This window comes from Suncus etruscus, chromosome 2 (genome assembly GCF_024139225.1).
Source record: "Suncus etruscus isolate mSunEtr1 chromosome 2, mSunEtr1.pri.cur, whole genome shotgun sequence".
Lineage (NCBI taxonomy): Eukaryota > Metazoa > Chordata > Mammalia > Eulipotyphla > Soricidae > Suncus > Suncus etruscus.
In genome coordinates this window covers 43,628,941-43,642,997 of record NC_064849.1, presented here as the reverse complement: position 1 = coordinate 43,642,997, position 14,057 = coordinate 43,628,941, and the positions used below count along the sequence as shown (strand labels likewise).

General features: G+C 32.2%; 1 non-coding gene across 1 annotated transcript; it reads right to left on the bottom strand.

The window, feature by feature from the left end:
* Positions 1-13,669: 13,669 nt before the first annotated feature.
* Positions 13,670-13,775, bottom strand: LOC126003222 (U6 spliceosomal RNA). The gene has a single exon (XR_007493755.1). It is a non-coding gene; the product is annotated as a U6 spliceosomal RNA (small nuclear RNA).
* Between the last annotated feature and the right edge of the window lie 282 nt (positions 13,776-14,057).

Genomic DNA, 14,057 nt, shown 5'->3' with positions numbered 1-14,057 from the left:
ATGTATGATTATAATGTATAGTCATATATTGCTGCTTTTCTTCCATCTTCCTACTGTTTATCATTATTTTATGTCAGAAGCTTCTTAAGAGAAGATGATACTTAATCCTTAGAATTAGAACTACATTAACATTATTATTACTTGAAAAATGTATTTATTCAAACATTTGTGTATTTAATCAAATATGTTATTCATGTTATTTCTAAATCAGTTTCTTCTTAAGAGGTTAGTTGAATTGAAAAAAGAAGTTGCTTCCTTACCATTACTGCATCTTAAAGTAAATTCACAGACATTCTGTAGTCTGCAAATATCAAAGCAAAGTTAAAGAGGACAACATAATGTGGAGAAAACACACTTCTTGAAATTCTTAGGCTTGAGGACATACTTACATGAAGTTATTTGTTAGTAAAGGCAAATTACACAGCCATACATACCTACAAAGAAGTCGAGATGGTGGATAACTATCTGCTTTTATTTATCTTTACATCTTTTTTTCTCAAAGATGATTTGAGTCTCTTTTCCATTCATTCTCAAATATAGATAATTTCCCGATCTTATGATAAAAAAATGATATCAAAAACACCTGGGAGTTTATTTTTGATTCCTTTTAAAAACATCCAGATATTTACTTTAACTTCTTCTTTTAGACTTTTATCATTGACAACATATTCTCATCACTTTCAACATTATCATCTGTATATAATACATTTATTCACTGTTTACTCTCAATGCTTCCTTTGAAAACTGTGATTTTTCTTTAATTGCATTCCATAAATTAATGACTTTATATGTGCATATTTAGTAACAAAGACACTGTGGCTTTAAAATAGTAAAAGAAGGGGTGGGCCTTTTAAATTAGTGAAGCTGTGTGCTTACCCGAGGAAAATAGCAGTAGCAAAGCTTAATTGTGTGCTCTGTAAATTTTTTTAAAAGTCTCCTGTGGCTTGAAAGTTTTACTTTATTTAAATGTTCTATATAATTACTAAGTGATTAAAATAATAAAAAAGAATTATAGTATAATTTTTATAGCTCACCCTTTTCTCTATGATATTTTTGTTTTTACCCTTTCAGCAGTAAACTTGGGATGTACATAATTGCTACTAGAAAGCCACAAATCTCACAAATGTCAGTGTAACAAGAAACAGAATTTTGCTAAGTCCTTTCCTCAGGGCCATTTCAACTTTTCAGGAGAAAAAATAGCTTTCAAAAAGAAAAGTGTGTACCTTTTTATCTCCAACTAACAATAAACTGAGAACAAGGACCAGTAGTCTCTTTCCAGGTAAGTGTTGGCTCACTCCAAGTTCTGACTGGTATCCCTATTTCAACAAAGCAGAGAGGTAGCGTCGATAGGTAGGAAAACTGTTTTTCACTACCTCCCAACAATAAAAATGCAATTGCTCTTTAGTTTCATTGTGTGGTTGGTATTGTGACTATTTTCTCTATATTTTGACCTATCCATGGATGGTATTTACAAAGTTCTATCTCTTTCACATGTCCAGGCTTTATTAAGAAGGAAAATATCCTGAAAGTGTGCAATCAATAACTAATCCTTTGTTCCTATGTGCCCGCTTTAAAACTTTTATACCTACAAAACTAGACTCTTCATCCTAACATCTTTCTCCAGACTCAGGACTTTTCTATAACTGCACTTGTGCTCTAATTTAACTTAACAGCCGGAAGACCTGATATTCATTAAACATTCATTATAATAAAATTAGCATTACCATTTTGCTTCTACTTCCCCTCAACTTACCACTTCCAAAGCTGCCTTCTACAGCAAGACAATGGATGGTACTTTTTTTTAGTTAGAATAGACCTGAACTAATTCTAGAATAGACCTCCAAAGTCATGAATAGTCCATCCTTTCACTCCTAGACCACTAGGCAGACCATGATGAATCATGATGAATATATCTCACTGAGCGTGAGCTTGTCATCCTTCTTTTGTGTACTTTTGCTTTGCAATAAATGCTCTTTTCTTGTATATTTTTTATATCTTGCCCTGAAATTCTTGATTGTGAATGCAAGAACCTAGGTGAAAACCTATCATGAGAATGGTATGAAAAGAAGGGTCTGAAAGAATATAATGATTCTGGATCATAAGGAGAAATACATATTTTGGTGATAAGTTAGTCTTATGTTTTTCAAATAACAAATTAAATATTTGCATTCTTTAACCAGCACATATACTCTACACTCGCATCCTTAAAAAAGTAAATAACCCTAAGTAGTCTCTAGTATATTTAGCTCAAAATACAGGACCATAATAGTGGGAGAAAATTATTTTCCTTCCCTGCCATTTCTTTAAATTACTATTTTTTCTGTTATTTTTATATGTTTAAAGTAGCTTCATGACTACCATTTTTATTTTACTCTCATCACTTCAAACAATTTGTTTAAAAATTTGAGATAGGACATAAAAACAATGCTATAGATAAAAATGATTCATGTCTCCCCTTTACTGTAACTGTAGTTTTAACTCAGTTACTCTTGATATAATTGACTTCCTATCTGATTATTTTGCAACATTAATGTCTCTCATGAATAATTTGAAAGAATTATATTGTTCTTTAACAATTCAAATACCCTTGACTTTATAAGGTACGTTTTCAGTCCTCACTGGACCTATTTCTTTTCTTCTAGAAGAAAGTAGTAATATTATGCTCAGACAATGGCTTAAATCTTTAACTTTTAATAAAATAAAGTAAAATAAAAGCACAAAGTTAATCTTACAATCATTAAACTTCAAGAATTTAGGAATAAAATAGTCTCCTTATACCCAAGACATAAGATGTATTGAAACTGTGTATGAATAAATATTTAATGATAATATTGATATTTTTGTGGGGGCCATACCCAATGATAATCAGGAGCAACTCCTAGCTCTGCACTCATAAATAATTCCTGAAGGTGCACAGGGGACCATATGGGATGCTGGAGATTGAACTTGGCTTGGCCATGTGCAAGGCAAGCGCCCTCCCCATGGTACTATTAATCTGTCCCCTATGGTTTTTATTTTCAAAAAATAAAATATTTTAAATTGAAATCACATTTACTTTTTTCTGGTACTTCTCCTAAGTTTCTGAATCTAAATTATGGAGTAAATGATTAATTCTTCTTCCTCCAAACATTATAGATTTGTCTGACAGTAAAAACTTTGCTGTGAATAATAATTTTGTTAGAATAGAAGAACAAGTAAAATGCTTGTCATTAGGCATATGAATATCTTATTATAATGACTCACTTATTTCAATAGAAATGATGAAATTCCAGTGGTAGGATAGTAACTAATTACATACTATAGAGAATTTTCAGAACAAAAGTACATTCAAAATCAAAAATTTAGCCCTTCATATTCAGGGAATTCACACAGATTCTTGAGCTAGAATAAGGTTATAATTCTACAGAAAATAGTGAATCCATGTGTTTAACATCTGTGCTGTTGTATAGTGTTATTAACTTAAAGTTCTAGGATATAGTAAGTTATCATATTGTTGAGACATGAATTTGGATGTAATTGCTTTAGCATAACATATTGAACCAATTTTTTCTTAGAGTGAAAAAGCCTAATTTGTTCCTCAGTATTTGCATCTCAATATGGTTATGATGCTCTCTCCTTTGAATATGGAATATTTTAGTTAAGTAAAGAGGAAATCATGAGTATCAGTTTTATACCTATCATTGGATTTAGGATTTACCATATTCCACTATGACCCTAACATGTAAGATTTTATTTGAAAGAAACCATTTCCAAACAAGGTCTCATTTGCATTTACTGAAATTTAGGATTTTTTGGAGGGTGGTTGATAATAATTCAACTCACAACACCATAAAACTTGCTTCTATATAATGAAACTACTATGATACAGCCCACAAAGTGATAATGTTTACCTATAAAACAGAGGCTTTGAGAAGCAAAGTGGACATTATTCATCCATTATTTTAAAATAAAGAAAATGGAAGATTTTTTCTTTTTTAATAATAATTATTTAAGCACCCTGGTTACAAAATTGTTCGTTGTTGTAGTTCAGTCAAACAATGTACACCTCATTTCACTGGTACACATTTCCCATCACCAGTGTGTGTCTCCAATACCCCTCCTACCCGCCACCCTCCAGGCTTCTGGACAGACATTTTACTTCTTTCTGTCTCTGTCTCTCTCTCGCTCGCTCTCACTCTCTTATGCTCCCTCACTCTTTCCCTCCACCCACCCTATTTTCCTCCTTTTTGACACTGTAGTTCCCACTATTGTTAATGAAGGGTGCATATCTATCACTTTATCACTGTTCAGCACCCATTTTGTCATAGTACTTACTTCCAACTATTATTGTAAAAGTAAACCCTTCTCGGTACCTTAACTGCAATCCCAGCTCTTTGTCTCAAGCTTCCTGTCATGGAATGTTCCTCTTGGTCATCATTTCTATTATCTCTGGATATTATTACTATATTCTCTTTTATTTTTCTTATATTCTACAAATGAGTAAGATTATTCTACCTATTTCCTTCTCTCTCTGACTCATTGCACTCATCATAATAATCTTAATACTCATCAATATATAAGCAAATTTCATGACTTCATTTTTCCTAACAGCTGCATAGTATTTTATTGTGTAAATTCACTACATTTTATTTTACCACTCCCTAGTTCATGGGCACTTGGTTTTTTTCAATATTATAAATAGTGCTGCAACAAAAATAAGAATGCAGAGTAGAAATTGAGCTTCCATTTGATCCAGCAATACCACTCCTAGAGATAGACTTTAGGGACCCAAAAACACAATGCAAAAATTTTCTTGTATAGTGAGCATAGATTCTTCTTATATTTTGGCAGAAAAATTTTATGCCAATTATCATATAGTTTTTGATTTGTTAGGATAAACTAAATTTATATTTACCTATTTATTAAATAAATTTTCTAGATGATCTCAATTTACTGACTTATATGACTTTGTGTTGTCTAGGCGATCATCTCATTAAAACTTTTATTATAGAAGTTGCATTTACATATTGTGAAGTACAAATGCTTGCATAGAACTGAAAAGCTAAGAATTGCCCATAATTGCTGTCTTATTAATCATAGTTTAGTTTTCTCTTAATAAATGTTGAAAAATTTTTGAGAACTCATGGAAGACATATGTCTGAGGTTACTTTTATAAAACTGAGATCTCAACAGGCCAACTTTACAGCTAGAAAGCCCAATGAATTAAAGAATATTTAAAAATTAATAATTGGCAAAAAGCATTTTTGGAAACTTCAATTTTCAAAATATCTCACTATAAATAAAGAAAATTAAATATAGATTATACACATTGTTAAACCTTTAATATTTATTGCCAAGAACTTGCAAAGATTAAATTGTAGACAGAATTTTCTATTCTATACTTTAAATAAAAATCAGAGCTTAAAGAAATGAAAACCAATATCAGATTAAAGAATATATTTACTAATTAAATTATCTTTTACTAGCAAAAACTACACTAAATTAGTATTAATTTAATTATTTTATAATATGAAACTAAGAAAAATATTTTTCCAATTTTTAAAATGTATATCTTATTAAAGCACTGTGATTCACAAAGTAAATCAAGTTCAGTTTTAGGCATATACCAGTCTCACCACTTGTGTCCCTTTTTCTTCATCTGTGTTCCTAAGTTCTCTCTCATACCCCATCTCCTCAACCCACAGCTTACTACCTTGTTAGGTACATTTATAAGTTTGGTTGTTAAGTTTGGGTATCATAATTTCATTGTCATTGAATCTTTTGATTTAGATATTTAACTCTCTTTTCTTAATATCACCCATCTAGCTGTGTCTTCTTGACCCCCCAAACATCTATCATTTCTCATTTGTGGCTTACTCACTTCCCTCCACTCTATTTCTTCCCTTCTCCCTATACTGTGTGTCCAAGGATGATCTATGTAGCTCTTAAACCATAGAATCCCTTCATTTAGTTATTCTACATGCCAAATTTAAGTCACCCATGTTTTTCCTTCTGCTTAATTCATGAACTATCTTCCAATTCTACTCACGTTGCTGAAAGTTGTATATTTTCGTCATTACTTACATTTCTGTAGTATTCTATTGACTACATATATATGTGTGTATATATATGTATTTATACATATATATACACATATATATATGATTTTTGAACGAATATTTTTCTATCCTGGGGATAGATATAAAAAGTTGGATTGTTGGGGCCGTAGCAATAGCAGAGTGGTAGGGATTTGCAGCCAATCCAGGATGGATGGTGGTTTGAATCCCAGTGTCCTATATGGTCCTTCAAGCCAGGAACAATTTCTGAGCACATAGCCAGGAGTGACACCTGAGTGTCACCAGGTGTGGTCCAAAAACAAACAAACAAACAAACAAACAAACAGAAAACCCAAAGCAGCAACAAGAAAGTTGGATTGTTGAGTTTTATAGCAGTTCAATTTTAAATTTACTAGAACCTTTCATACTATTTTCCACAGGAGTTGGACCCCACAACATTTCCACCAGCAGAGGATGAAATTTCCTTTCACCACATCCACCTGAAAATAGATATTTTGTCCAGTGTTTTTGATGTGTGCTAGAATTTTTTTGGTTTCTTATATTTCTCACTTTAATCAATATTATGCTTCTTGGATAAAATAAACATTGTATAATATGAACACCATCAGTGTTATCTTTCTGGTTTGTTCAGACTCTATTGTAGTCCTTTATCTATTGCAATTTTGTATCAAAGAATAAAATAGATTTTTTTAGTTATGAGTTGTGACAAAATTCGTAAGAAAAAAAAGTTGTAAGTCTTACAATAGCATACTTGAGTATGGAATCTTTAAGAATCGCCTGTTTAATAGAGAAATATGTTGTAAATATAAACAACTATTCCATTAACTAGTTTACTAAAATTTTTTGATAGACTTTTTATAACTTCTAGATTAATGTTACACTGTGTTCCTTGAAGCAGTTCTACTGAAGACATTTGGGGCAGAAAGTACTTTATAAAAATTCATATTACTTGCACCCCAGCTTGGTATAATCAAAATCTAGAAATTATGCCCAAAATTTCACATTTTAAATAAAAGATGCTGGTATTTTTATGTACACTATATATTAAAACAAACTTAGTATACTACATGTAGGGAAATGTCTCACTTATAAATCATTTTTTGTGGGGAAAATAGGGGAGTGGAGAAAGTTAGAACTAATATATTTGGTTTTAGATACCCAAGCTCATTAGAAATTTGTTTCTCAAAGACAGCTAAATAGTTCAAAATATCTTTGTTCAACATACAGCCCAGAGGGACAGTGGATTAGAGTGGATTCAAATGCAATTGACCATACTGCTTATAATTTTTGATAGGGAAGATCAAAAATTTTAAAACAAGCATAGTAGAAGTAGCATTGATTTTAAATTAGTTAGGTAAGATTCTGATTTAGTTAGGCTTAGATATTAAGAGAAGAAAGATTAATCTAATTATTATGTAAATTATGCCATGATTAAGGGATACAGAATGTAGGATCAGATCCTCTTTGGTTAGGAGTTTTTGATAAATAGTAGGACCTCAGGACTATAGACTAATCTTATCAGAATTTTAACAAAATATAAACAGAAGCTGTGATGAACTTCTGTGAATTAAATTTGTTGCAATCAGCCCCTGATGAGGTTGACTGATGGAGGGATGGAGGATGAGGCCTTTCTCCTCCAGCTCGAACTACGCGTCTGTTACACTGTTCAGCCGGCGGTCTGAGGTGAATACGTCAAGAAGAAAGCCAACAGGCAGTCAGGCTTCCGAAGAAAACAGCTGTTTATTCCGTGAAGAGTCCGAAGCCAAAAGGCCCAAGAATAGGCTCCAGGAAAAAAGCCCCTCATCTTCCACCGACCCTTGCTTTTGTGCCTCAGAATCAGGTACCAGCCAATGGTGGGATCAGATACCATCCAATGGTGGGAGCAGAATCAGGTACCACCCTAGGGTGGGAGCAGAATGCCAGGTCACACCCTAGGGTAGGGCACAATCATCGATCAGGGTAGGGTCAGTAACATAATAACCCCATAAAAATGTTTACATACAGAATAATATTCATCTGAAAATATAGAATTTAGAAATGCAATTGTCCACTAATATGAAACAAAACATAAACGCTAAGGTGCTGATCTGATTTGTTGTAACTCAGATCTCTTAGCAAGTCTGGTCTTTGTTCTTACTTCAGATTTAAAAAGACACGGAGAAGGGACTGGCACCTAAAAAGTTACTCTAGTATCTGAATCACTATTTTCTACAACAAGCCTTTATCATGGAAAATAATCTAAATCTCAGAAATGTTAAATAAAGTCCTGGATTATAGAAATGAGATTGTCAGGGAAGAGAATTAGGAAGTTTACGGACAGGATATTGGATATTTTGGTGATTAAATAACTATGTACATCAAAACTGTAAAAGTCAACATATTGTAACCACGTGAACCAAACTACAGTTTTAAAAAAAAAGATTTTTGCCTAGGTCAGTGATCCTTATCTTGAGCATAGCCAAACATGTTTGTAATCATGGTGCTTCAATGAAGATATTATTTTTTATAAAAGTATAGCCCCCAAACAAAACAAAACAAAAAATGCTTCAAATTAAAAAAAAAAAGTGTACCTGGGAAGAAAGTAAAGTATGTAAGGCTCTTGCCTTTCATGCCACTTACCCTGTTTGGTCCCAGCACTCCATATTATCCTTCAAACACTGCCAGGAATGATCTCTGAAAATAAAGCTAGGAAAATATCAAGAACAGCCAGATGTGGTCCCAAAACCAAAACATAAATTAATAAATTTTTAAAGAGGTATGTGGGGCGAAGGAAAGAATTATCATTAGCACTAGTGATAGATTTGGTGTTGACTCTACTATTGATAGCTTTATGTATAAATTATGGTGAATAAATTAAAAATCAAAATTAAATCAAGAGCAATAATTCACATGTATAATAATGTTAATAATTTCTTTATTTCTTCTTTTTCTAAATTTTAGATTTTGGACAATACTTGACATTTCTCAGGACTTTCTCCTTGCTCTCTATTTAGAATCACTCCTGTAGTTCCAGGAACCATATGGGACTTGATATCAAACGCAAGTTAGTTTTGTGCAAGGCAAGTGTGCTACCTATTATATTATTTATCTAGCTTCCTTTTATTTTGATATTTTTTTACTAAGGCACTGGTTTGCAGTTATTCATAGTTGAGCTTTAGGTATACTGTGTTCGAACACCAATCCCTCCATCAGTGTCAATTTTCTTCAACCAATGTTTTCAGGTTTCTCTATGCCTACCAACACCATCAAACCCCATCGCCACAGTCTGCCTCATTGGCAGGAACAATTTTAAATTTGGCTGTTGTGATAAGAAGAAAAAGATAAAAGATGAAAGTATACATTTATAAATATAATAAAGAGCACAAAAATTGTTAACTGTATGGCTAAAAATTAGATAAAATTAAAACAAAAGATTTAGACTCTCTTATCTAGTCTCTAAAACTAAATATGAATATCTCTGAATCATTATGTCTTCACAAGAGTACATGTGAAAAGGGTATTTTTTCTGATATTCTTAAATTTTTATAATATCATTTTGTCTTTTCAAAGCAGTACTTTAAATTGAGTGTAGAGGACTCTTAGTTTATAGAAAAAAAAACTTAGCTGGCATTTCTCAGTAAAGCTGAGAAGACTGAGGCTCCTGAATGCAAAAGTTTAAGGCCTTTTTTGGATACAACATAAGATAGAAAGTACTTAATAAATGATCTAAACATTGAAGACTTTGTTTCTCTCCTATTCTATGTTATTATTCATTTCACTTTAAATCACTTAAATTTTATTTTATTATACTTCCTATAATGATAAACTAGGAAATAATTTGTGAATCATAAAGTGCTAGAGAAATGTCTAAATACTTTTCAGCATGTGACAGTTGGGGACAGAAAAAAATATAACACTACCCAGGACATTGCCATTATATAAGAGCAGAATCAATAAAACAGTAACATCTAGCAAATAAGTGGATATATTGGACTAGATACAGGGGTCTCAAACTTAATTTACCTGGGGGCCGCAGGAGGCAAAGTCAAGGTGTTCCTTGAGTGCAAAGTCAGTAGTAAGACTTGAACATTGTGGGGTGTGACCCAAACAACTAAAACAAAACAAAACAGAAAAAGATTCCTCTAGGGCAGGGCCACAAAATGTTGTATGGAGGGCCTCAGACGGCCCGAGGGCTGCGAGTTTGAGACCCCTGGACTGTAGAAACTAGAGGCCTTGTAAATATCTGCAAAAAGATAACTCTCACTTTGGCATTTAGTTATAAAATAAATAGGTATTTAATTTTGATTTTATATTTACAATTATGCAACTTTTAAGATGCCTCCAATTACATACAACTTTTTAAATTTTACAATTTATAAATATACCATAAATAAAAGTAATTTTTTCATATAGAACCAATGTTAGGTCTCTGATCTAAATTCTCAGGAGGCACATTATGGATGGTGTAGTTCTCATAATTAAAAAGATGGCATAATTTATAGTTTATATTTGAGGTCAGAGTCTTTATACTCTGTACTTTTTTGCATGGCAGGGCATTTTACAAGACCTCTGGAAAAGAAAATGAAAAGACATAGGCAGAGGCTAAGGTGAGTGTCTTCTAGTCATGTGATAACTTTTGAGGGGCAAAACTGATTCAGTGAATGTATAAATTTTTCCTTCTTAAAAATTAAGATTGGCTCAGAGAAATAATCAAGGCCTTAGATTAGAAACAGCTTCTATCCCAGGTATCACAATGATCATTGAGCACCACCAGGAGTGATCCTTGGGCACAAAACCAGGAGTAAACTCTAATCCCTGGCACCATATTTGTCCTTGTGTACACCACCAAGAATGAGAACAGAGCCAGGGATTAGCAATGAGCACTGATGGATATGATCTTGGAAACAAAATTCAAACCGAAAAACAACACACTAGTTTAAATAATAATAATATGTGCTGAATATGTACCAGGGAAATAATTTTATGCTTCTTCAAAGTATAAGTGATTTTCTCTATAGAATGCACTTTTTCAAAGTGTCAAAGTTAATCTATTCCTTTTTCAATTTTCTCTTTCAATTTTCCTGCTGAAATAATCATCAACAATAAGGAAGTTCATTACCTATTGAACTTAACAGTGAAACAAATATAGAACATACTTCATCTTCCTTAATATCTGCTAGTGAAAAAATGATACATTGTGTCTTATATATTTGTTAATAGAAACTGATATTTGTTGAATTAGCTTAACAGGCTAAAGACAGTATATGAATCAGTCAAATATTCTATGAAAAAAATAAAGTTCCTCTTTAATTAGTGTATGCAGTTGCTAGGGGATGTAACAACTTAAGTTTAAAAATTTAAATATTTTAATTGGTGCTATTAAAATTATATTCATAAAGACAGAAACATAAAATTAATATTTGATATAAGTTTATGCATATAATGAGAAAATCAACTTAAATCAATAATATAAAAATTGAAGAAGAAAAATACAAACAGCTGACATAGAATTTAGAAGTTTTAGGAGACATTCATCTTACATATAAGGATATAGAATGTGAGTGCATATAAAAGTCTGCCAAGAGCGATTTCTGAACTCAGAGCCAGGGCTAATTCCTGAGAGCCTCTGGGTGTAACCCAAAAAAGAGAAGTTACATTTCAGAGGTGACCTGGTCATTAAGAAAGACTTTCCCATGTCATACAACTTTTAACTCACCTAGTTTTAAAAAGGACAAACTAAATGAGGAAGAAAAATTAAGATTGGGAATTTTTTGGCTATAAAAATTTGGGAATGGCTTTTTATTTCTAATTTGTTATATTAAGTAAGCATTTAGATATGTATATGTGCAGTTTACATCAGAATTCTGGGTTAAAACTATATTTCTAAAAGTATTCCCTGTACAAATGGTTTTGAACACTAAGACATTCAGACACTTTTATCTTAATTCTTCCAAAGAGAAAGGTTCAAAGTATGAACACTGAAATATGACAAAGAAAATGATTGGGGAGATAAGAACTCTGTAAAAGAGTTTGTAAAGTGTTCTGCAAAATAAAACAAACATACAAATGAAAAAACACTTAAAAGTCTTTGTTCAGTATAGGAGTTACAGAAAATATCCCAGGGAACAGACTAATATTGATGTCAAGTTCTGTTGAGGTCAAGCTAGATGAAGAAAGAATATCCATTGGAGTTATCAATGTGGAAGGCATAGGTTACATCTAATAGAATATATTCTGTGGAGTTCTGAAGATGAAAGCCTAGTTAAAATAAGTTTTAGTGGAAAAGGGTAAAAAAATAAAGTGGACATAAATCACATTCAGAACAAATCATTGTAAATAGAACACAGATGTATAGCTTTACTTAAATGGGAAAATGGTATTTAGTTAAATGGGAAAAGAATTTTATTAAGAGAGAAAAATTATGGGAAGAAAGTATAGGATTTATACATGCTAATAGAAAGGATTCAGTGAAGCAAAGAGGCAATCGATAGTACGTGACAGAAAGGAATTGCTGTAAAATATCCTTAACTAACTGAGAAGACAAAGTGTAATAACTTGTTTTAGGACAACAATAGTTCAAATAGAAAAAAAATAAAGGAGAAGGAAAGGCACAGATGCTGACTATTTGATAATTGTAATAGTGACAGTTTGCAATATTTGTTTCTAGCTAACAAATAATCTCAATAATTGGTAGATTATTAGAAAGTGGCACAGGAAATATAACCAATTAAGAAAAGCATAAGGATATTCATTTGTCTATCAAAGTGGGCAAGTATTGCATTCAGTATGCTTTGGAGTTATGCTTACTGAGAAAACTGAAGAGTCTATTTGTGAGTTTTGTCCTTAAAAACTAAGATCAGGGCTGGAGCAGTGGCGCAGGGCATGAGGCGTCTGCCTTGCATGTGCTAGTTTAGGATAAACAGTGGTTTGATTCCCTGGTGTCCCATATGGTCCCTCAAGCCAGGAGTATAGCCAGGAGTAAACCCTCAATGTCACCAGGTGTGGACCAAAAAACAAAAAACAAAAGAAACAAAAACCAAGAAGTCAGTATTCCATGTATGCATATATTATCTGCATAGATATTATAAATACAACTAGGACTTGAGATTTTCCAAAGTAATGTGACAAGATGAGAGTAAGATGACAATTGGGAGCCATTATAAGAAAGATATAATCCAATAATTGAAAATGGAATTTAAGATGGCTTAAGAGAGAAGTAAAAAGTGATAAAATCAATGGGTTGTAGTTATTGATGACTATGCATCAAAGGGGAAGTATTTAATAGAGTCATAGACACTTAAGATCTCTCCACTAAGGAACTTGACAGGATAAACCAAATATCTACTGTGTGTGCAGGTACATTGAGCATTGAGAGGGTCAAAGAGTTATTCAATGTTTGAAATATTAACAATTAAGTTTTTCTAAATACTCAAACATATATAAATCTCTAATTTTATTAGAGTTTAACAGTTTACCCTTCATTAAATAATGCATTTCATGCCCATTAATGGGTACATTTCATATAAACGGATAGTGTGTAAGTCAACTAAAATATAGTCTCAATATTTTATTATATGTAAGATTATTGTGAATCTATCAGAATGTTTTTCATAATAATTTGATTTACATATTTTTTAAATATGGAATGCTTCATGAATTTGCATGTCATCTTGCGCAGGGGCCATGCTAATCTTCTCTGTATCATTCCAATTTTAGTATATGTGCTGCTGAAGAGAGCACTGATTTACATCTTATGCCAATATTACTCTTTAAATCTACAAAGTGTAAATCCCTAAGCTTTATAAACAAATTTATTTTCACAAATTTTTAACTTTTTTTAAGAACTACTTGCCAATTTTTTGTTTGTGTTTTGGACCACACCCAGTGGTGCTCAGTGGTTACTCTTGGCTCTGTGCTCAGAAATTGCTCCTGTTAGCCTCTGTGGACCAATTGGGATGCCGGGGATTGAACCCTGGTCTGTCCCAGGTTGGCACATGCAAGGCAAATGTCCTACCACTATGC